Source organism: Mus musculus, chromosome 9 (assembly GCF_000001635.26).
Source record: "Mus musculus strain C57BL/6J chromosome 9, GRCm38.p6 C57BL/6J".
In the NCBI taxonomy this organism is placed as follows: Eukaryota; Metazoa; Chordata; class Mammalia; order Rodentia; family Muridae; genus Mus; species Mus musculus.
The window spans coordinates 13,433,351-13,457,326 of record NC_000075.6 but is presented as its reverse complement, the minus strand read 5'-3'; the positions used below and the strand labels follow the sequence as shown (position 1 = coordinate 13,457,326).

The 23,976-nt window shown below is 41.7% G+C and overlaps 1 protein-coding gene across 2 annotated transcripts in view; it reads right to left on the bottom strand.

The window, feature by feature from the left end:
* Maml2 (mastermind like transcriptional coactivator 2) overlaps window positions 1-23,976 on the bottom strand; it is a 412,973-nt gene that overhangs the window by 252,207 nt on the left and 136,790 nt on the right.

The window sequence follows — 23,976 nt, the reverse complement described above, 5'->3', positions numbered from 1 at the left end:
CCTAGCATTTTTGTGGACATGACACTGGGGATTTGAACCCAGGTCTTCACGCTTGTGCAGCTCCCCGGGGTGTCTCTGCCCCCCCCCCTGTCAGTTGCTCCAGAGATTCGAAAGTACTTAAAAAGAAAAAAAGACAATTGTGAAATCACTGCCAGATGTCTTTGTACTGGGACTTTCACAGCAGGTGAAACAGATCAGACTTCCTTTCAAGTCTTTACAGCCTGGATCTGTGACTACACCAAAGATCCTCACCATTCCTGTGAGTCTTGTCACTTTCTGTCTAGGCATCTGCTTTAGCTCCCTGTCCAGCCTCAAGGGCTGTGATATGGCCTATTCTGGGGAAAGTTCTAGTACAATGGTTACTGAAGGGACCAAGCCTAACTATCTCCTTTGACTACATCTGGCATTCCCAGTAAACAATCAACCCAATGTCTTCATTTTCTTCATGTTTCCTTGAAATGTGTGCTGGGCTCAACTTCCATTACAACCTTATTTGTGCTTGCTGTTCCTACTAAGTCTCTTTTGGGGTGGTTCCTCTCTGTCAGCTTTTTTTTTTAAATCTCTAAATGTTGAGTGCCCTGTATCTCAGAAACTTTGCATTACATACCATGGTTTTTAGTCACACCTATGACTCTAGACATTGTTGACTGACAGATTTCCCTGTGAACTAGCCACAGCCTCTGACTTCCAGACACACAAATACCATCAGCTTCTCTTAGATGTCCCAGGCCTACCATGGCCAACCCTGAACCCCTGCTCTTCCTTCCAGTTCCTCCTCTTTCTTAGGAAAGGACAGCCTAGTTTTTTTAGTTGTTCTAGTGCAGATGTGGAGTCTATTAGTCTCTGTTTTAAAGCCTCATATCCTATCCATTAAAGTCATTGTTGTTTCTAAGTTACCCCCTAGTCTAACAAACCACCCACCATGTTCTAGGATCCACCACTTCTTATCCATGATGTGCCACAGCTGCCCCGTCTTTTCTCCTCTTCAGTCATTTCTAACAATGGCTAGAAAGTTCATCTGATCCTTCAGCCAGCAGATGCCACTTTCCTGGTTAAATCAACCCTGGGCTACATTCAGAATAAAGAGCAAAGGTAGAACTATAGGATCCACTTTGGTTCTAGAATATTCCAAGAACTCTGTCTCAAAGCTTTACACTCTGCTCAGCCTGCTGGGTTATCTTTCTCTCCTTTTTGTTGGCCACCCTTCCTTACCTCCCTCAAGTTCAAGATCAAATATTCCTTCTCAGTGGGCTCTAAAGGCCCTCCTCTTTCACAAAGACCCTTCCCTAACTGACTAGCTGGCTCTTCTTCCTGGATGACATTCTGTGATCTTTATTTTTATTTTTTGTTTTTCTCACAAGACTCAAGTGACACAAGAATAGAGATTTTTGTTTGATAGATATACATGTGTCTAAATCAAGAATGGTGTTCTAAGCCTGTAATGTCAGAGCTTTGGAGGCAGAGGAGAGAAGGCTGTGAGTCAAACCAGTCTAGGCTATTCAGGAAGAATCAATCTCAAATGTAAGCAGAAAAACAAATGAATTAAAAAATGTGTCCATTTCGTATGTCCATTTCACAGTGTCTGAGTGCCCTGTATCTCAGAAACTTTGCATTACATACCATGGTTTTTAGTCACACCTATGACTCTAGACATAGGTGTAAGACAGACAGGGAGAAAGCTATGTTCAACTGGGGACCTTGTCTAGACACTTTCAGAGGCAGATTGATGCCTCTGAAAGTGTTCAATTCTGTTTGACTTGTATTATTAAACCCATTGGCTGGCACAGCTGGACATAATATTCTTGTCATTTTGCAAGATCTGGCCTTACCCTGGTCAGAATTTTCACACAGCTTTCAAATTTTATTTGGTCAACTGCCAGAACCTTAAAATTTTAAGAAAGTGTGCCAGATTATGATCTGAAAAACCAAACAACAACAGTCAGCGTTTAAACATCTTCCAAGGAAAATGTCAGCATCAGGCCTCAGAGTCAGAGACCATGGACTTGACCATGAGAGTTTGCAAAAGCTAGAAACACAAGGAGGCTCTGGAAATCAGCAAACACCAGCATTTGTCCTTAAAATGATTTCACACACACACACACACACACACACACACACACACACACACACACACACACACACACACACCAGTGCGCGGGCCCCATGCCTTTTGGGGACCTGGAATGCAGCGCTGCAGGTTTGCTCCAAAACAGACTTTTACTTAACAGTACTCTGACCCTCGGACTTCTCAAAGCCGCACAGGGAAGCTGTTTAAACCTTCAGCTCGGATGCCTGTCTTTGCACTGTAATCAGGGACTAAAGTGAAGTCAGGACAGCCCTCTACCTTTCTGTTTTTCCACAGTTTGCTCTCACCCCTGGAGATGGTTGCACGTGCAAATGTTAGCACACATCTGCCCAGCATTCCGTTGCAGTGAGACCATTTCTATTTTGCTCTTTGGTTCAGCAAATACTTCTTCCGTCCCTTACTGTGGGATACATGGCTCGGGTTTATTTGTTATTTCTTTTCCTTGACTCCCTCAATGAAGAAACTTTCTGTGGAAAGCTGATCACATGAACAGCTGTTGCTATGGAAACAAGGGGACAGTCACAATGGGAAGGGGCATCCCATGCACAGAGAAAGTGTGGTATTCTTAGCCCAGCAATAAAACAGTTGGACCTGAGTCTAAAAATCAGCACAAGCTGTCTTTCTTTTGTGGCCTTGAATCTCCCCACTTATTGGTATCCCACTGTCAAATGTTTGGGAAGAATACCATATTTATTTTTGAAAATATAACTAAATAGTTAAATTATATTAAGAGAGACCATATTTCTTGAACTCTATCCCTAGCCCCAAACAGTGATTTCATTTAAATGAGATCAATTTTCTTTCACTTGTTCAAAGAAATGGCTAAGTTTAGTGAGAGCTTCTTTCCATTCTTTCTTTCCCTTGCTTCCTTTCATTTTGTTTTTCCTTTCTCTTGAAGGGTTTTCCATATGACTAATAGAAAACAGTGAAGTAAATTCTGGAGTGAGGCTAGCCTGGAAGCCAGTTTATGCCCTGTACAAACTAGGTAACAAGGCAAATGACTGCTGTGAGACTCTTTCTCTTGCAGAGTGTGGGTGACCTCATGAGTCTGACATAAGCTAACTTTCAGGACATTTGTTACGTAGCAATGGCACAGAGTTCATATCAAATCTGTGACAAGAGGAAGACACTTGCTTTTCTGTTTGTTTTGTTTTGTTTTGTTTTTGTTTTTTGGTTGTTTTTTTTTTGTCACACTATGGAGGTTAAAATATTTCATCTAAGCAGGGCTGGGGCCATATGCTTTTAACCCCAGCACACAGGAGCTTGAGACAGAAAAATCCAGTGTCATGCTCAGCTCCAGGAATACCAAGCCACCCTGAGCTATATGAGACCTCGTGTGTTATTTTTGTCTACTAAATTTTTTTGAAATGTTGTCAGAGTCAAGTCCTCAGGTTTTCATTTTTACCAGGTATAATTTGGTTTCATTGTAGGATAGAATCATCTTACCTTCCTACTCTTTTTCTTTGATTCAGAATTTCTTGGTATTTTTATTTATTTCTCTCTCTCCTCCCCCTCTCTTCCTCTCTCTCTTCTCCCTCCCTACCACCCCCTTTCTCTCTCCTATCCACCCCAATCTCTCCATGGTTCCTCTGTGTAATAGCCCTGGCTGTCCTGGAACTCACTCTGTAGACCAGGCTGGCCATGAATTCAGAGATCTGCCTGCTTCTACTTTCTGAGTGCCGGGGTTAAATGTATTCACCACCATTGCCTGGCTTTAGTTCTCTTTTAAAATATTTTCATTTTGTTTTCCTATTTTTTTTTCCTTACAGATGCACATTGCCATGTCTGGCTTTATGTAGGTTCCCAAGACCAGCAAGTAAGTCCTCATGATTGTATGGTAAGCACTTTACCCACGGAGTCACCTTCCTGTACTGTATGCCACCTTTAATAGTTGTATAATATTCCACATGCAGGTGAATTGTGATGCGGACTCAGGCCTGAGACAAGAAGCTGGTAAGGATTTAGGTTCCATCTTCCCTTGTACTGTTCCAAAATGCTGCAGAGACCAACTCTCACAGTCAAGTCCCTTAACAAAGTTGTCTAACACCATAATGGATGGGCTAGTTCTTAGATATCACCTCCTTTTTGCAGTTTTATCCTGGCACTGGGGAGATCTTGCTTCCTTGTTGGGGCACTTAGGCTGTGTGACAAATAAAAACTGAGGTGACATCAGTGCCCTCACAGGTTTAATTCCTCTAAGCTGGAAGCTGGAGGAGTGTGGAAAAGTCACTGCCATTCTGTTAATGTCCCCTAATTTGAACATACCTGCTGCATGAATAATTCTTCTACAAAAGTATTTCCTCATGCTACCAATCAATAGAAATGTTTTCTTTTCATTCTCCACCCTTCTGTCTGCTCAACTATTTATTAGGATCAGAGTCACAATATGAACAGTACATTAATGCTTAGCTCATAGAAAAGTCCACTTGGTTAGGCAGTGGTGGCGCACGCCTTTAACCCCAGCACTTGGGAGGCAGAGGCAGGTGGATTTCTGAGTTCAAGAACAGCCTGGTCTACAGAGTGAGTTCCAGGACAGCCAGGACTACACAGAGAAACCCTGTCTCGAACAAAACAAAACAAAACAAAGCAAAGCAAAGCAAAACAAACAAAACAAAACAAAACAAAACAAAACAAAACAAAACAAAACAAAACAAAACAAAACAAAACAAAACAAAACAGAAAGAAAAGCCTACTTCCAACACCCATCAGAACAATGATCAAGAAATGTCTAGATGGTGAGCAGGTTAGAGATTTACCCTGCTCCAGGGAGAGGTGAGCAGGAATATTAGCTTTCAAGCAATCACACACACCTGAGGGGACAGGGTAAATCATGTCCTTGGAAATTGGTGCAGACTCTGCAAATCTTCAGGGAGAGGGTGGAACTTTTACTGAAGTAGCCTTAATGGGCTACCTGGTCTCTTCCTCTTTTCTAGGGAAAGCAGTTAATGCAGAGGTGACTGTCATGGAAGAGACCACTGCTTCTGCTTAAGTTCTTGGTATTTCCCACTCTGTAAGGTTGGTCTCTGCCTATAGAGAGACGGTTACACAAATCCTTCTTGTGTGTAGTCATGTCTTGAGCTTTCAGAGCTTAACCTAGGATTATAAAATAGCAAAGTGACTGGGAGATGTTTCAAAGGAAAGCTGTGAATGATGCCCCGGCTAGACTGGGATCCATCACCCCAAGTCAAGTAGTAGTAAAAGAAAATTTCATATTTGACACAGAGTATAGTAAATATCTTCTGGGATTGTTGGAGTTAAATAGACTCACATATTTAAACACGTATTTCTTTAAAATTCCGATCAAGCTGGTGTGGCTTGGGAAATGGTTACAAAATATCAGAAAGGAAAAACAGAAGCCTGACTCTCCATTTCCATAATTGCCTCTCCTTTTTCATACCATGTAAACAAGTGTTACAATTTCTTGAGTTTAAAACAGAAGCGCTAACTCCCTGCTCTGTGCAGTTACCGCACAAAGATAAATGTTGCAAGAACTATTCATTCACATGAGGAGCATGACATTTCAGTTACATATTTAAGGTATAATAAAGTTGAGTGCAGCCTTGCACTCAAAGCAGCAGCTATGCTGCGGAGAAAGCTCTGTTAGGAGAGATGGGGTGTAGGCTCAGTTATCTGAGAGTTGTGACCTTGTCACTTCAGCATCATGATGGTACAAAAAGGAGGACTCTCCCAGTGAATATTGAGAAGAGACTTGTGGAGGATGCACACGTGTATGCATAGGTGAATGTGTGTGCATGTGTGAGTGTGTGTTTGAGTGTGTGTGTGCACTCAAACATGTGTGTTTGCATGTGTGTATTTGCAGGTATATGTTTAGGTATGTATGCATGAGTATGCATGGAAGATGTATTATGGGGGTGGTATGTGTATATATCAGTGATTGTCAATCTTCCTAATGCAGCAATCCTTTAATACAGTTCCTCATGTTGTGGTGACAAAAACCATAAAATTCATAGCTAGTGTGAATGTGCTACTGTTGTGAATTGTGATGTAAATATTTTTGGAGACAGAGGTTTGATGAAGGGGTCATGGCCCACAGGTTGAGAACCATCAGGATACATACTCGTGTGAACATGTGTAGATGAAGGGTATACATGCACATGTGTGCATGAAGGATACATCACTGTGTTTGTAGGGAGTGGATAGGGTGCAGGTACAGGTGCCTGTGTGCACATAGAGGATGCATCATTGTTTACTTCATCATGTACTGTAACAGATTCATAACTGCAGGTCTAAAATAACTTTACATGGAATAAAGGATGTCTTGAGCAGAGTCGAATCTGGAAGGACTTACTTGGTAGACTGAAAAGTCAATGAGACAAACATGAATGCTCTGGCATCTCATGTGCTGTCACTGCCCCTGCCTTTCTGCTCAAGAGCTCTTCTTGTTTCCCTGTGTCTTGAATTCTGATGTTTAGGATAGCTGTTCTCAATCAGGTGCCTCACCAGGGTCCTTAGGAGCCCTGCTGAGCTAGATAAAGCTCCTCCTCAGATCACACAGTAAGTTAAGGTAGTCTCCCAGTGTGTGTGCAAATGCCTGGCTCACTGCTCTCAATAATTTAATCAGAGATAAAGGTGGCTCCACCTTTTCAAATACCATGCAGAAGGACATCTGGAGAAACTGACCCACTGTGTATAGAACTAACCTTTTGGCTAAACCTGCATAGCAACTTCCAGTGTGGAGTAAGTTAATCTCTACACATTTTGTGCTCTAGAAAAAGGACAGCATTTTCCAAGTGGCTGGCCACTGTGTAAGTGCATCAGAGCTGATCATTCCCACTGAGTTTACAGAGGAGCAAAGTGGACAGCCCAGCATTCACTTGTCATTAGAACTCATCATGTGATGGAGGATGGTAATGCATCATCAGGTGGGTACCTCAAAAGGGCAGACTGTGCAAATGGATCTTGACATCCTCATAAAATGGCCAGGATTCACAGGATACTGAAGAATGCATAGGAGTTTATCAGGCAGACGCTGAAAGGGTTTTCTCTGCTGAGGGAGCAGCACAGAAACACCAAGGTTGCCAGTTGCTTTGTTCAGTGACACCACATCACAGTGCTTTTCTGAATATGTTGAGCCTCATCATGAAAGCACATTAGAAAGACCACTTGGCAGCTACACAACCTCAAGGAGGAGTAAGAGGATGGGTCACTGATAGGATATTTTTGTAGCATGAAAACTAAAAACATATGAGCTCTAAAGGGACACAGGTAGTAGTGGGGTTGGAAGAAACAACAGGACTAAGATGTTTAAGAAGCAAAAAACACTGGAAGTGTGTGGTTTTATTTAAAGAGTGAGTGGGGAGGAGAGACCTGGTTTGGATGAGAGACCGCCATTCATCAGTGTATGAAACAGGAGAAAGAACAGATTTAGAGACAATAGTTTACTGTGACCGGAAACTGGTTTGCTCATGTGTGTCCCCAGCTGATATGGCTGCGCAGCAGTTGAGTATGTACATTTAGAAAAGATTTAAAACCTCAGGCTTATAGGAAGGAAGTCACCCATATATCAGCAGAGAATGAGAAAATCCACTGAAAATTGTTGCGGGCACCATTTTCATTATATAGGGGAGGCGTTACAGGGAGGCACTTCCTCTGTTGCTTATCCTTTTGCCATATGCAATATATAAATTTGCTTTCAGCCTCTATCATGATCTATATTCAGTACACAGAAGATCAAAGGAGACGCTGCAGGCTACAGTTTGACAAAGCATTCTAGGAGGTGGAGGAAGGGAGAAAGCTGAGTGTAAGTTTCTCAGGGCACGCCAAGGGCTAGAGTGGAGAGTTGGTGGTACTGGTCCTCTTCCAATGTGACCTTGTCTCATCTTATTGACGTGACTTTCTCTGGGGCCCCCTCTGCCTTGCTAACAGCCCTGGCCCATCTAGACATGAGCTCTAAGAGGACCAGCTACTTCCAGCCTGCCTTATACAGTCATGACCCACAGTTATGAGGGCTTTCCAGGTGAGCCAGGCACTTAAAATGGACTTCTTCTGCCTCTCTGGAGAAAACAAAATAACTCCAGAAAACTAATAGATTCTACAGCAAGTCCAAGAGCTCATGTCTCTTGTTGAGTAAATGTTTTATATTCCTGCTATTTTACCACAGGATCAGGCCTAAATAAGTCCAGTGTGTACAAAATATACTTATAAACAGATCCATGGAGAGCCTAACCCCCTTCAGCCCATAACAGACACACATACACAATTGATCTTTCATTCCAGGTGTGAAGTGCTGTGATGTTTTGCCCAGGTCACATTCAGGTCATAGACTTTCCAGACTACCTTAGGAATGCAGATGTGGTGTAGCTGGGACTTAGAGCAAAGTGAAAACAGTAAAGTCAGTATATGTGCCACTGTGACTGGCCAAGTGTTGCTCATGGAAAGGGGGCCTTAGTCTAAAGCCACGTTTTAAACAAGACTTGAGAAGAACGAACGGACTGTTGGCCATTTCTTCCACTTCAAATTATAGCATTGTGTTCACAGTTGGATAAAAACCTGTAGATATTGAAACATATTGAATTTCTCCCATACAGTGCCAAGATTAGCCTCTATCCTCCCTCTATTTTTGTATCTTCAAATTTCCATCTCCTTCCTAGGTGTCAGGAGTGTTGCTGTGGAGTCAGAATTTGTAGTTGAAAGGATTTGGGTGGCCATGAGATTTTTGGGCTCCACCCACTCATGTCAGAGTCCTCACTACTTCCAAACCGAACCATCTCCTTATTTAGGCCACCTTACAGTGCTTGGCACATCATTCTGTTTTTAACATGAACTGGGACATCATCTTGGGTCACACTGTAAGTGGCGCTTTTCTTCTGGTATGTGTTTGCTCTCTCTCTCTCTCTTTCTCTCTCTCTCTCCCTCCCTCAGCTAGAAACAACTTTTCAGAGGCTCTAAATGTGATGAGCACACTAAGAAACAATATTAACATGAAAATTGGATGTAGCCCACACATGTAACACATACAATATTTATAATATTTAATACCCCCAAAGAAGGCAGTAGTAGTTGTGGTTCTGTCATGTGGCAGCTACATAAGAATGATTCCCTCACAGAGCCCTGCATCAGCCATTTCATGCCTCCCCACTGCTCCTAACCAGCCCAGATGTGAGCAAACAGCTGTTTCATGCTTTTCCTGCCATGATGCATGGTATCCTCTTCCAAACCGAGAGCCAGAATAAACATCTTCTCCCTTAAGTTTCTTCTTGTCAGGTATTTGGTTGCATCAGTATGACAGTAACTAATACAGGCGTTAGTACTGACTTTTGCCTTGAAATGGGAAGCATCTCCAGCTTAAGACCTCTAGAGATAATGAGACAACAAACTAGCACAGGACAAAGCAAATCAGAACTTTGAAACAGGCATGCATATTTGTAGTAGAGAGCAGCTCTCATAGAGGACTTCACAGATCAAGAGGGTTCAGGCCAGAATCCCCTTGCCTCAAGTAATTTGAATGGCTAGAAATTAGCTTTCAATTTGAAAATTCATTTCAAATACAACTGTTCACTGATTTTATCCATCAGGCGAAACAAAACATGCTACAGCTCACACCTATGGGTTGGAAAGGCAGGTGCTCAGAACCAAAGTTGAGTGCTCAGCATCATGTTGATCTTTAGTCTCTCAAATCCTGCTCCTCTCTGAGTGATGGTTTCTCTGTTTCTAACATGGCAAGCTTTTCAAGCTGTTTAAAAAACAGTTGACAATCTGTTTCAAGATGACAACCTCACAGGTACTAGTGGGGTTTCTTAATTCAGAATTTAGAATATGTTAGATAGCATTTCCCTATGATCATGCTGAATTTAGTAATACAAAACTAAATGGCCTAAAAAATTTATACATTTCAGAGGGAACTATGACTTTATTCATGAACATTGGTAAATACTCTTCAGCAGTTGGAACATGAGCTGAGAACCCCCTTCCCCCTATCCCCCCCCCACATCATTCCAGCTTTAAAACACACACTTGAGAGCTGTCTTCCCTACATTCTCCTTTAAAGGCCACACTGTGGCAGACAATTTGATGATGGCTGCATTTTTCCATATATGATGCCAGGGACTAGAAACAAGCGAGATAGTTTCTTATATGATATAATTGTTTCCATTAAAAACTCAGGAAAGCAGGAACCAATCCATCAACAGGGGGCAAACAAAGGATTGTGCAACCCACAAACTTTAACTTTAGATCAGATAAAACTCAAAGCTAACGATGCTGTAAACTAAAAAAATGGTGACTGTCGTGGTGTGGGGTGCCTGTCCTCTCCTGCTCTCTCAGTTCCTTTGCCCCTTCTCTCCCTTTCCTTTCTCTCTGCCCACTGCAGACTTGTTAGCCTCTATATCAGCCCTTCTATCCAAGTCTGACCATAGTCCCCTTGTCTGTTTGGATCTCACATCACTTTATTAACAAGACCTCAAGGAAAGGAGCTCATTCCAGACTCTCCCCTTGGCTGTGTGAGTGCAGCAGTTCTCTACGTAGTCTCTGTGTATGTGTGTGTGTGTGTGTGTGTGTGTGTGTGTGTGTGTGTGTGTGTGTGTGCGTGTGTGTGTATACGAGAGAGAGAGAGAGAGAGAGAGAGAGAGAGAGAGAGAGAGAGAGAGAGAGAGAGAGAGAGAGAGAGAGCACTTGCCATGGATGCTAGGAAGAGTAATCAAGAAGCTGTGAGGTGCTGTTGATCACAGTGTCACAGCGTGGTTACAGTGTGTCACAGTGATCACAGTGTCACAGTGTGGTTACAGTGTGTCACAGTGGTTAGAGTGTGTCACAGTGTGGTTAGAGTGTGTCACAGTGTCTATGTGTGGTTACAGTGTGTCACAGTTTCTACCTGTGGTTACAGTGTGTAGTTACAGTGTGTGGTTAAAAGAGAGTACACCAGCAAATGTCTCTGTTTGCTCTTGAAAACCTGGACATTATGGAGCTTGAGCTTTCTTCTAGAGATGTCTAAAAGTGTGGGAACTGTGGTCCTGGCCACTGTGCTCCAGAACTGGAGAAGCATGGCCCTGGGAAGCACAGGGGCCACCAACATCTGCCCTTCAACTTCCAGCATCCTGCTGGTTTCAGAAGTGTGCGACCCCACCGTTCCTGATGGAACCAAATGCACCTCAATTTAGTCCTGCTTCTTTTACACCCCAAGTTCTTCTTTCCTCTGCAGTTGCTTATTCATTTCTATCTGAAAAACTAACGTGTCATTGTAATCTAAAGGAAAACTATTATGATCTTTAGCTAGCTTCAGGTGGCATTAAAGCCATTGAGCATTTTCTTCAAAGTCTGCCTCTGTTCCTGTGTCTTCCATGGGACCATAAGTGCCTTCTACCCTCAAAGTTTTCCTGGAATTACCTGGTTTTCCCTCTCCCAGGCATACTCAACCTGTGGACTTTGGGCTGCAGAACCATGGATAACAACATTAAGAGAGCCATGTCTCAATGTTCACATGTGGGATGCACGGGGATCCTCCTCACATTGCCCTTTAAGACTCACTTTCTCACATCTCCCTGTAGCATCTGAGTGCACATAATGACACATTTTTAATGTGACTTTCACTTTTTGACCATGGGTCAAAGGAAAACCATTTCTCTGCCTGTATGCTCCAAATGTAACCATTTCATAATGTGGTGCAAGTTTTCATTTTATATCTCCACCAATGTCATTTTAAAAGGCATATATGTGGCTCTAATTCTTAAGTTTCAAAGGTTTTGGGTTTTATTTATTTATTTATTTAGAGACAGGTCTTGCCCTATAGTCCTGTCTCACTTGGTATTCACTGCATAACCCAGGCTGGTCTCAAACTCATGGCAATCCTTCTGTGAATCACCATGCCAGCATGAGTAACTTTTAAATCATTTTCCCTGAATATGAGTCCTTTAGAGTTCTAAGGCTGTTTGTTTTCAGTGGATGCCTCCACTTGCACATCTCACTTGCTGATTCACTGTATGCCACATAGTCCTTACCATCCTTTGGTCTACTTCCTTCCTATTGGTCCATCTCTTTCCGTGATCTCACCTCACATAGGAGCAACGTCTTACTCTTAAAACTAGCCTAATCATGAACCTTCTTCTTAATAACTGCAAGGGTTCTTCTGGATTCTGAGAGTTAACAGCATTCCGATCTTGCAATGTGGCCATGAGGATCTGAGGAGACAGCTCTGTGGGTAAAGCACTTACCATGTAGGTGTGACAACCTGCCTGTTGGGCTCTCGGAACTCATGAAAAGCTGGGTGCAATAGCTCATCTGCAATCCTAGCACTCTTCCACCAAGCAAAAGTACAATGCCCAGGGGCTTTTGAGAGCTGGCCATGTGTAGGCAGAGGTGATTGATGGGAGACTCTTCAAATAAGGTGGAAGATACAGACTAACACAGACAGATACAGAGGTTGTCCTCTGACATGCATGCTGTGGTACACTGATGCACACATGCATGATAAAAATAAATAAAGCAGAAGCACCTAGGGCATTCCCCAGTCAGTTGCATTTACAAATAGGCTCTGAGCTCCTCCTATATACAGCCAGAAACCTGGTAGGAAAGCAGTGTATATTTTTATGAATATTAACATTCATGGTTATGGAAATAATAAAAGAACAACATCTTCACGTTGCCTTAAAAAATCTCCATGAATATTCTTCCTTCATCAATCTCAACGTTAGGGGTAAACCTCAGAATCAAGTGTGTACTTAACATCATTGAGATGCTAGGATAAGTTCACACACACACATACACACACACACACACACACACACACACACACAGGCACATACACACACACACACATACACATACATACACACACATACACACATACACAAACACATACACACACACATACACACACACACAGAGGCACATACACACACACACACAGGCACATACACACACACAATACACACACCACACACATACACACACACACACACACACACACACACAGGCACACATGCATGTACACACACACGTGCACACACACATACATAATAAATAGCAAAAATGTATGTCACAAATATTTTTTGTGTGTTTATTCTTTACTGGGACTTTGAGTCCCACCAAGGGAAGAAGGTATTCTCATTGTGTAAAATGAGCCTGAAATCTGGCAAACTGCAGGTATTTGGTAGCTATCTTTTTTTTTCTTTTTGAGAATTCTTTTAATTTTTTTATTACTCTTTAAGATGAGCATGTACCATTATGGTGTTTACAGACATATCTGTTCTTACTGGCCCTCTCTGATTTCATCACTTCCTGTTACAGGCTTGTTACAGATGAGTTAGTATTACTGTTTATTGAATCAATTACTATGACTTCTCAATGTGTACAAAATAAGTACATATAAGTCCTGGTGCTGAAAAAAATGTATATGAGGAAATAAAGAAAACTAGCTTTTGTTTTGCCTCAGTTTCCAAGTCTAACCTTTCCCTGAGTCAGTCTATGTTTCATGTGTTCCAGTGATGAGAATACTCCACAGGAAGTGTACAAAGAGCTCAGCAGCCAACACTTACCAGCTCAGCAGAAAGACACTAACAGAGCTTCCAACAGCAGAGGGTATTGTCATCAGATAGTTTCCTAGAAAGGCCTCAGTCAACCTGCTATTGTAAGAGTGTTACATCACGGGAGGAAGTGAAAAGCCACAGCTCTCTTAAATGCATTTGATTAACAACATCTGCTAACCTTCTTTGTAACAAAGGACCAAAGCCAGAATACACATACACATACACATACACATACACATACACATACACATACACATACACATACACATACACATACACATACACATACATATACACACACACACATACACACACACACATAAACACACACACACACACATACACATACATACACACACATACACATACACATACACAAACACATACACACATACACACACACACACACACACACACATACATACACACACACACACACATACACATACACATACACATACACATACACATACACATACACATACACATACACATATCCCAAAGAGAAGCTGATATCAACTTGAGAGGCCCTTTTGGGAAAATTAATCTCCTGAAACCCCTGTGGAGGATGTAAGAGTAGAGATTATGTGAATGCCTGTTTATGCTTTGCTCCTTGGGTGGATTAATTAATTTTTGAAGCAAAAACTCAAATTTTATGCCTCACCAGTGGCCACAGTCTTTCTAGTGGTTCTTTGACAAGGCAATCCAGATTTTTAAAAAAAAAAAAAAAAGCTAAGAAAAGTTAATGTCATATAAACACATCATAGAAATATCTACTTTGATTTTTATCTTGTCTCCTTTTTATTAAGATAATTTTCCCCCCAATATACTGTGAATGTGCTTGTGATTGAACTGGGGTCTCATAGCTAGCTCAGGCTGGCCTAAAATATCCTATCTCCATGCGTCTGCTTCCCAGTGCTGGGGTTACAGACATGCGCCCCATGTCTCGTGTGGAATGACTTCCAGTATCAAACTGTGAGGGTCCTGACGGGCGACCCGATGTAAGATGATTTTAGAGTAATTAAGTACAAAACAGAGCCATAACTCCTCGTCTACCTTCGAGTGGGAGAACCTAGTGTCTGTGCCCTCTTTCAATGGTCTTCGCATCAGCATGCTCTTCTCCGTAGTTCTGGGATTTTGACTCTGTGTGAGGAGTGCCAATGGCTAAACTGCGGAGGGAAACCAAGCCTCAGTGCCTCTCCCAGAGTGTGCGGAAGGAAGGGCTTATCAGCTGAGTCACCGAGTCACTGGAGACACTGAACCCTGGAGCGCTGAAGCTGACCAGAGTTGCATATCTTTCTACGCTGGTGAAATATTTACACTAGACATTATAAATCTGAGTGACAAATCTGGGAAACCACCTGAAAAGCCACAGGAAATATTCTATCCTTATTCAATATGGAACTACTTCATGGCACAAAGGAAAATAAAAACAAAGGAATTGAAATCTCAGAGTAAATGTGCAGTGAATGAGTGTGCACATGAGTGTGTGTGTATGTTCCTGTGTGTTCCTGTGTGTGCATGTGACTGATTGTGTGCTTGTGTGTACAGGTGTGCATGCCCATGTGTGCCCACTGTGGCCAGAAGAGGACATTGGGCATTCTGCTCTGCCTACCACCCTCTGCCTTTCCACTTGAAGCGGGGTATCTCAATGACTCGGGAGCTGTCTATTTTGATTACGCTGGAGGCTAGCTGGCTCTTGGCATTAGACTGTCACTGTTTCCCACGTGTGGGTTTTATGTCAACTCTGGTCCTCATGCTTGTGAGCACTGTTACCCACTGAGCTACCTCTCTAGACCTAAAATATCTTTTACCAGGACCAGAATTCTGTTCTGTTTGGCTACCATCTAGAACAAGGTAGAAAGTACACCACACACGCCCCAGCTGGTTCCATAACAGAAACCCAGCATGCAATGGTGCAATGGTTCAATGGTGCACCACTGCTCACAACTCTGTTAGCCCAGTTTCGCACTGGACACCAGCACGAATGGAATAAAGTTTTGGCAAAACCTCAAAGGTATTTTAAAATTCTGTATCTACAAGTAAATATAATTTTATCACAGTGATACCTAAACACAAAGTCAATAAAACTTAAAAGAAAATACACACTCTCTGCTAAAACACCAAGCCAGTAGACTAAATTTTCAGCACATGATTTAAAACAAGTAATTTGTGTTTATTCTAACTTCATGGATGTGGCAGGGTATGCAAAGTTGGAGAGATGTTGGTAGGAAAATGGCTATGATAAAGTTGGGGTCTGATCCCTTTACTAAGCATGTCTGTGACCAGAATTCTGTTTTAGTCCTTCAATCTCAAAAAGCAGAATGATAGGAAACACTGGGAGAGGCCAGATCATGCATCTAAAACCTGGCTTTCTAAGACCAGAGCTTAGAACAACAGTGCTCTGTGGAGATAACTTTTTTCTCAACCCGTTAACTCTGTACAGGGCTGAAGTAGTAGAGGTGCCATTATTTAGCTCCTACTCTGTTAGCCTTCAAGCACAAGTACACTATTATATAATTAGCCAGCAGGCAAAAATCAAAGAGGATACAGAGACTTGAGTACTGTGGAGTACCCTTCTATTCACAGGCTCATCTTGAGGGTCTATGGAATCGCAACGACCTCAGCAGAGAGTAAATGACAGATGACTTTGTTCACAGATTTGAAACGCAGTGCTCACAGTTCTAATTCATGTATCCTGCCGCCCTTGTCAGCGGACTCCCTAGTGTTTCTATAAGCATCAGTCTTAAGTGTACACTGTGATGTATCGACAGTCCTCAGACACCTCTGGGTATTTAGTTAAGCTCATAGTAGTTAATAGATGTAACCAGCTTGGGATGGTTGTGAGGAAATTTGTGTAGAAGAAACGCAGGTGGAATGGAGAGGTGTGCATGGTGGCTTTTGGCAGAGTGTGTTTTATTTGGCATCTTGTATTTCTTCCCTATGTCCAACATCCTGTGCCTAGGACATTAGAACATTCTAATATTCTGACATATTCCTATAACTAGGAATACAACAGCACATATTCAAATCTCCTCAGCCTCCATTTTTTGTTTACTTCCAAGCATTTTTATAAGCAAATATCTAGGTTTTATTTTCACATATAAAAGTACTTAAAATGTTGGGAAAGAATCAGACCACAGATTCTAATTAAATTAATAATTAGAATCAGGCAAAATTAAGACCTCTGACTCCTCCCACTTTCCTGATACTTGGGAGCAGTTCACCTTCCCTCCTTTGACAAAGAATGGCCACTGACTCCCCTGGGGTCACCCTTCCCTGACAGGTGGCAGCCATTTTGTCCTAACACAGGGTATGTGGTCACTTCAGCACTCCTGGTGAATTCAGACACTCTGGAGACACTGGCTGCTTTACACCCATCCACAGCTTCCCTCACTCTCTGGCAATAACTGAATTCTGAGGGATTTTCGGAGACTCTTTCAACCCAGCAGAGAACCATCTATTTAGCACTCTGATGCTCAAAATGGCACCCTGGTGGCTGGAAGAGATGGTAGGGAGAACTCGGTTCATCAAATATCAATTGACAAAGCTGCTAGTACCAATGTTAGCACTACTACCAAAAGTCCCCTTCTGCTTCTGTCCTGTTTCTTCAACAAGACTGAAAATGAGCACAGTTTACCCGCACAGACAGCCAACTAACTGTCAGATTAGGCCAACAGAGGAGTGGGACAGGGACAGCAAGCGCCTCAGATCTGCTTCACCCCAGGTCACCAGAACCACGTGCACACCCTTTGCCCACTACGTGTTAAAATCTGATGGAGATGTAGTTTTGTATGAAGAAAACTGCAAATATTTAATATTAACCCCAACTGAATTTTCTTTCACGGATTGGATGGAATTCTGAGGAGTGGTATTAGTCACTTCTCAAAGAATATCTTCTGTGCATTCCAGTCAGTGTCTCTTTATCTCTGAATCACTATTATTAGCTAAGTAGAACACTGCATTGAATCACGATGAAGACCCAAAGTTCTCACCACACACACACACACACACACACACACACACACACACACACACACACACACACCTGTGCAGTCTCTGGCCATAAGGCTTCTTCTCGCTTTTGTTTGGCTTTTTACAAAATTGTTATAATTTTGATTTTATTTTATGTATTTATCTATTCAGTGTATAATTAGATCAGAGGACAATCTGTGAAAGTCAGTCCTCTCCTTCTCTGATGAGGATCCTAGGGAGGGAACTCAGGCTGTCTGCCTGGACAGGAAACACGTCCCCTCTCTGAGCCATCTTGCTGACCCTTGTATATACAGTATTCTACTCACAGGTGAACTTTTCCCCTTTTTTGTGCATATTACCTACTTAGTTGTACTTCATATATTTCATATTTCAGAAAAAAGGAGTAAATAAAATCTTACTGTGTGAATTAACCTTTTCATTATATTCTTCTTCCCTCTCATGTGGTAGAAGTATTTTATGTTTTATTGGTAGTATTTTAGTTGAAGCCTCTTAGAGTTCTTTTGGAAGTGATATTTGCATCTCCTTCATTCATCATCATCCATGATGGCTGTAAACGCATGCACCTCACCATTTCATCAGAAAATGTTGTGCCAGCTATAGGCTCTGTGAAGAGTACACACGTCAGCAGGATCCTTTTCTCTTGGGTTTATAATACTTTTGCCTAGGAACTCCTCCCAGTGACCGGACTCTGGGAGTAATGGCTGGGTCACAGAATTGATTCCCAGCACAATGTGAGGCAACCCAAGAGCCCCAAGGCAGAGTGATGTTCTCAGGACTTTCAGAATACCTGTATACTAATGTTATCACTCCAAGATCCAATTTATATGACACATGACTTGTGTGGACTGCCATGTACAAGTTTACCTTGTAGACTGCATCTGTGCTTGAACCAAATGTAGCTAAGCTAGTTCCTGTCCTCTCAGTCAATGAAACTTAATGTTTTATTAAGGTAGTGTATAATGGAACTGGTCCAATGTGAAAAATGGCCCTTACTAAAGAATGACAAACTTTTAGTACTTTTAGGGTCTTAAGAGTATATTTCAGAAAGCAGGATAATGCAGACTGTGTAAAAGATGAGCTTTCTGTAGAGCACAGGTTGTTGAAACATAAATGCTTACCAGGTTCCGGACACTAAAATAAGTAGTATTACTTTTCTCATTTAATCCTAAAAGTTCTATAGGATGAAAGTGGTGATTGACAGCTCCTCTTACCTCACTCAGTACTGTTGGGTCAGGGCAGTCATGCTCTTCTATAATTCTGCTCAACCATTCTCCTGTGTAGAATTTTCCTTCTCATCTGGGTCACCACTCACATCCACATTTAGCACAATCTGATTCTTTCACAGGAACACTCTAATTTTCCTATTCCTCTGCTCTTTCCATCACAAGACTATCATGATGGCAATAGAAACATTCATAAGTAAATATGCCTTTTTAAGTAATGTAGTGTCTGTTTACAGGTCTGTGTTAGAAAAATAAGTGAAGAGTGGAATCAAATATTGTGGAAGGCAGAGGGAGAAGACAAAGAAGGTGTGTGCCTGAGAGCCAGGTTAGAGAAAGAAGACCCACACAAGAGTGGATCATTGTTTATATGTGTTCTACTTTGCTTTAGAAGAATTTTAATCCAGCAATGTTGCTGCTCTGGCAAGGGATCACATCCAAAGACCTTCTAGGTCTATCCGACCAGAATGCAGACAGTATGATCTAGCTGGAATACAGACATTGTCTTTGTGTATACCTTTAACCCCTAACAATGAAAAGCTAAGGTTAGTTTGTAGAAGAAGCCATGTTGGAAAGTAATGTCTAATTGAGGGGCAGACAAAGTGTCTAACTAGAGAAAGATTTGACAGAATGACTTAGAGATAGAATACACTAACTCTCACAAGAATAGCAAAGGAAGAAGAAGCTACTGAAGAGCATCTCAGGAAGAGGGGTGTGTGTGTGTGTGTGTGTGTGTGTGTGTGTGTGTGTGTGTGTGCGCGAGTTTTAGCCAGATAGTTTTACAAACACAGGTTGCAAAGTGAACAAGCTAGACACAGGTGAAGACAGGGCAAGCCAGAGAACAAGGAGCCAGAAGATTAGAACATACTGCCAAATTTAGTACATAGTCAGGCAGAGCAATTCTGTCAGAAGTAGAAAGCAGCCAGATAGAATCAGTCAGCTTGGAAGATTAGATTGTGCAGAGGCAATAAATAAGCTTCCAAACCTAGGTAGAACAGAAAAAGAAACTATCTGAACTTGCACAGCTTGGGTACAGTTCTCATCTCTTCCCATCATCTGAGGAAATAAAATACACTTTGCATTTGATTTCTTCAAGTGTTTCTAATGGAAAGCAAAATATTTCATGTAGATCACACTTTAAAAGGCTCTCTGTAACTTAGACAGGGCAACATTTTAAAATTTTTGTCTTATGGATATAAATGATTTACCTGCATGTACTTATATATGTATCACATTTGTTCCAGGTGCCTCCAGGAGGTCAGGAGAATGAGTCAGATCCCTAGAATAGGAGTTACAAGTGGTCACCATGTGAGTCTGGGGAGAGAACCCAGGACTCCTCAGAAAAGCAAGAAGTACTCCTAATTGCTGAGTCATCTCTTCAGCCCCATAGGAACATTTTAAAGCAACTGTTAAGCCATGTGCTCCTTCAAAGCTCTTTCGAGAAAAATCGTGGTGGTGCACGCCTTTAATCCCAGCACTCGGGAGACAGAGGCAGGCAGATTTCTGAGTTCGAGGCCAGCCTGGTCTACAAAGTGCCTTCCAGGACAGCAAGGGCTACACAGAGAAACCCTGTCTCGAAAAACCAAAAACCAAAACAAAACAAAAAACCAAAAAAAAAAAAAAAAAACAAAGTACTTTCGAATGAAAATGGCTCTGTTTTTTGTTTATTTGTTGTTGCTTTTGCTTGTTTGTTTATTTTTTGTTTTGTTTTTGCAAAACACAACTGCTTCCATTTTCATTAGCAGAGTATTTCTAATTAACCCTTTTGCCTGTTCCCAGAGAACGCTGGGTGTGCTGAAGTCTTAAGCTTTAGAATTCAGTTACTCATTGGAAGCAAGAGCACAGGCGGACTAAGGGAGAAAAACAAAATCAAAGTAGCCAGATGATATAAAATTGTGTTATATCTTCCAAATCTTTCAGTGGGTAAGTAATTTTCTCTGGCCTTTCATGTGCTGAAAGGGAGCGAGGCTATAGGGCTCTATTTCTGGGCATCTGAAGTACATTAAGTCACTCAACTCTTCTGATGCATATTAAGATAATAACTATTACAATGTCAAAGGCTTTACTGGTGGAGATGCTTGGAAGCACAGCAAACTAAAAGAAAATAGCAACAGTAACAACAGCAAAATACCAACCCTGAGGACTCCAGAAGCAGAGACCCTCAGAAAGTTCAGACTGAAGGATCAGGCACAGCCTCCCGCCTTCAGGCAGTAAGTAGAGCAACAACCTTTTAGATATCACACTGTTCTCATGGCAGCCATTAATGACTGGAGGAAGTTAAAATCACACATAAACAGGCAGATCCAGGTTCTGAATGAAAATAGAATCCCTAAAGACCCAAGATTTGCAGAAAAGCAAACTAGAGAAAGACACAGTGAATTTTATATGGCCCAAACAGCCAGTGTCTGGCATACTGGTGATAGGTTAAGTTATTTCTCAGCCCTTTGTTTAACCTTGGCTGATGAGGCCAAAGCTGACTATTCATCTGCAGCTAGCAAAGAAATGCTGAATACCCAAAGTCCAGAAATTACTCTGGAGGGAGACCATGAATTTTAAGTATTATTTTCAGAAGTGGCTTAGGTTTCATCTTTAAACAGTCCTTCAAAGGATAGATATGTTGGTTCTTAATTATCTTTGCCCCCAAAGCAATTCTATTCACTAGACATAATTTCACATTAAGGAAAATTCAGATGAATGCTTAGCTTAAATACTTTCCTTCTGCAAACAGTGTTTGCTCCAGGGACACATTACAAACAGCTGCGATTGGGAAATTTCTTCCCTTTAGAACAAAAATATTCCTGTATCAAAGGTAAGCCAGGGTAAGAAAATATCAAACCAACTTTTCAAATGTGCGTTATCACATAGTTCTGCAGTCATCAGGTTTCACTCACAGTGACTAGGGAAGAGGAGATACTCTGTAGACAAGTCGACATAGAGAACTCTCCTCAGTGTTCACAGGGTCTTGACAAGAGCAGTCTCTTCTGGAATCAACAGTGTCAGCATTTGCTGGACCTTTCACGGCCTGCTTGTGACCAGGTGTTACCCTCCATATATGTAGCCTGGCTTGTGACCATGTGCTATCCTCCATACACGTAGCCTATGTTATCTTCCACATATGTAGCCTGAATTATGACATGGCGCCATCATCATCATTTCACAGATAGGAAAAAAATAGGTTTGGTAAAGATGAAACTTAGCTCTCTGTGCAAAACTATCCTAAGGTAGCCTGGAATTTTGGAAGGTGGGGTTTCTGGTTTCAAAACTCAATGCATTTAAATTGTTCACCACAAAAATTTACTAGGATGTAAAGTATTTGGAATGTTAATTCTGTTCCCTTGGGCCAAGAATATTCAATTCTATAAAATGACCACGGAGTCAACAGAAAGACACAGTTGAGACTTTCTCCTAGATGGAGAAGTGTATCTTTCAAGGGCCTCGTTCTACTCAAATATGGTCAGACACCTTTCCACCAAGTCCAGTGAATGACACACAAACAGAAACCTTATTAGGCTGGGAATTATGTTTGAAATATGAGGATTTCGTTTCTGTTAATAACTCGCTTTTGCAATAGCCTGAGTTTTGTTGAAAAGAGTGATATTTTCAGAAAGTTTAAAGAGCAATTAAAAAGCCGCGGGTCAATAAATTCTTCATTAAAATGGAGATGACAAGGTTAAGATATTTTTCTACATATAGGAACACAGAAAGGAACCGGCATTTTTCAAACTCATAAATGCAGATGCACATCCAATCCATCAGAGCTGTGAATGGATGGGAGGCTGCCCTGCCCTGCTGACCACTAAGAGTGCTCCCCAACAACAAGCTGAGAACTGCACGCCCATCATCTGGAATGTTTCAAAGCAAGAGACCCAGAAGCCCACATCATTACTTAACCTGGTGGCACAATAGTAATTTTAAAATGTAGCCATGTGATTTAATAAAATCCCAACTGAGTATTAAACTAAATTGTGGTTCAATCAAATTACTACTGCTGAATCTCATGGACTCTCCTTCCCTCCCTTGCTCGATTTTTCTTTTCTCTCCCCTCTCCTCCTCCTCCTCTTCTTCTTCCTGCTCCTCTCCCTCATCCATCAATGTATACACACCATAAAAATGCTCAATGGTGCTGTTAAAAAATAGGTGCTAATGCTGCAGTGCCAATACTTATACCTAGGTAAACTTCTGGCCATTCATTCATAATGCACTGGGGTTTTATTTGTTTGTCTGTCTGTTTGTTTGATTCTTTTGGTAGGTTTCACACTCCCTTAAACCATGGCTTTCAAACTTAACTTTTCACTGTAACTCAAATTTAACAGTCTACCCATTATAACCAGTCTGTACACAGACACAAAAATACCACAGAAATTCAGAAAAAATATTTCTCTTCCCGTGTATCACACACTCATTTCTTTTATTCCATTTGAGTATACATTTAACTTCGTGACTAATGGATCTTAGTGAGCAAACTTTAAAATTCCTCCCATTAACTGCTTAATTTCCAGGGACGTTCGCAGGGCAGCTGCAAAGTGAGAATAAAATTACCATGGAAGGCAGATTAGTTGTTAAATTCCAAATGATGTTTGAGGACAGTTCATGCAGGAAACCTACTGACTGCTGCATCTCAGAAAACGGAGAAAAGTGCCTTGGGTTGGTGCCAAGGAAAGAGCCAAGATAAGCCAGTCAGTCCTTGAACAATCAAAGGACACTGAATCATATTCACTTGACAAATGGGAAAACTGAGGCAAAGTAGATACAACGCCTCATTTGCTCAGACACTCAGTGCCCAAGAGTCATGATATAGTCTGAATCCTCACTGTGGCTCCCTGCTGACCACTCAAAGCAGCGAGTGTCTACAGAGAGTGGTACACACAGTGTCTGTACACATGACAGGCGCAGTTAGCTGCTGACTTGAGTATTTAGGGCAAAGCTTGAGGCTGGGTTGGACCCAGACTAGAGAAGGGAAGATGGGGAGAATAAAAACTCTACAGGTGTTTTCAATCAATTTAACTTAGGCCTGGGATTGTAGCTTGACTTGCCATGTTTGCCTATCATGCATGAAGCTCTGGGTTTGATCCCAGCACTTATAAACTGAGCATGGTGACACAAACTTGTGACCCAAGTTATTGGGGAGGCAGAGACGGGAGAATTAGAAGTTCAATGCCATCCTCAACTATGTAACAAGTTTCAAGCCAGCCTC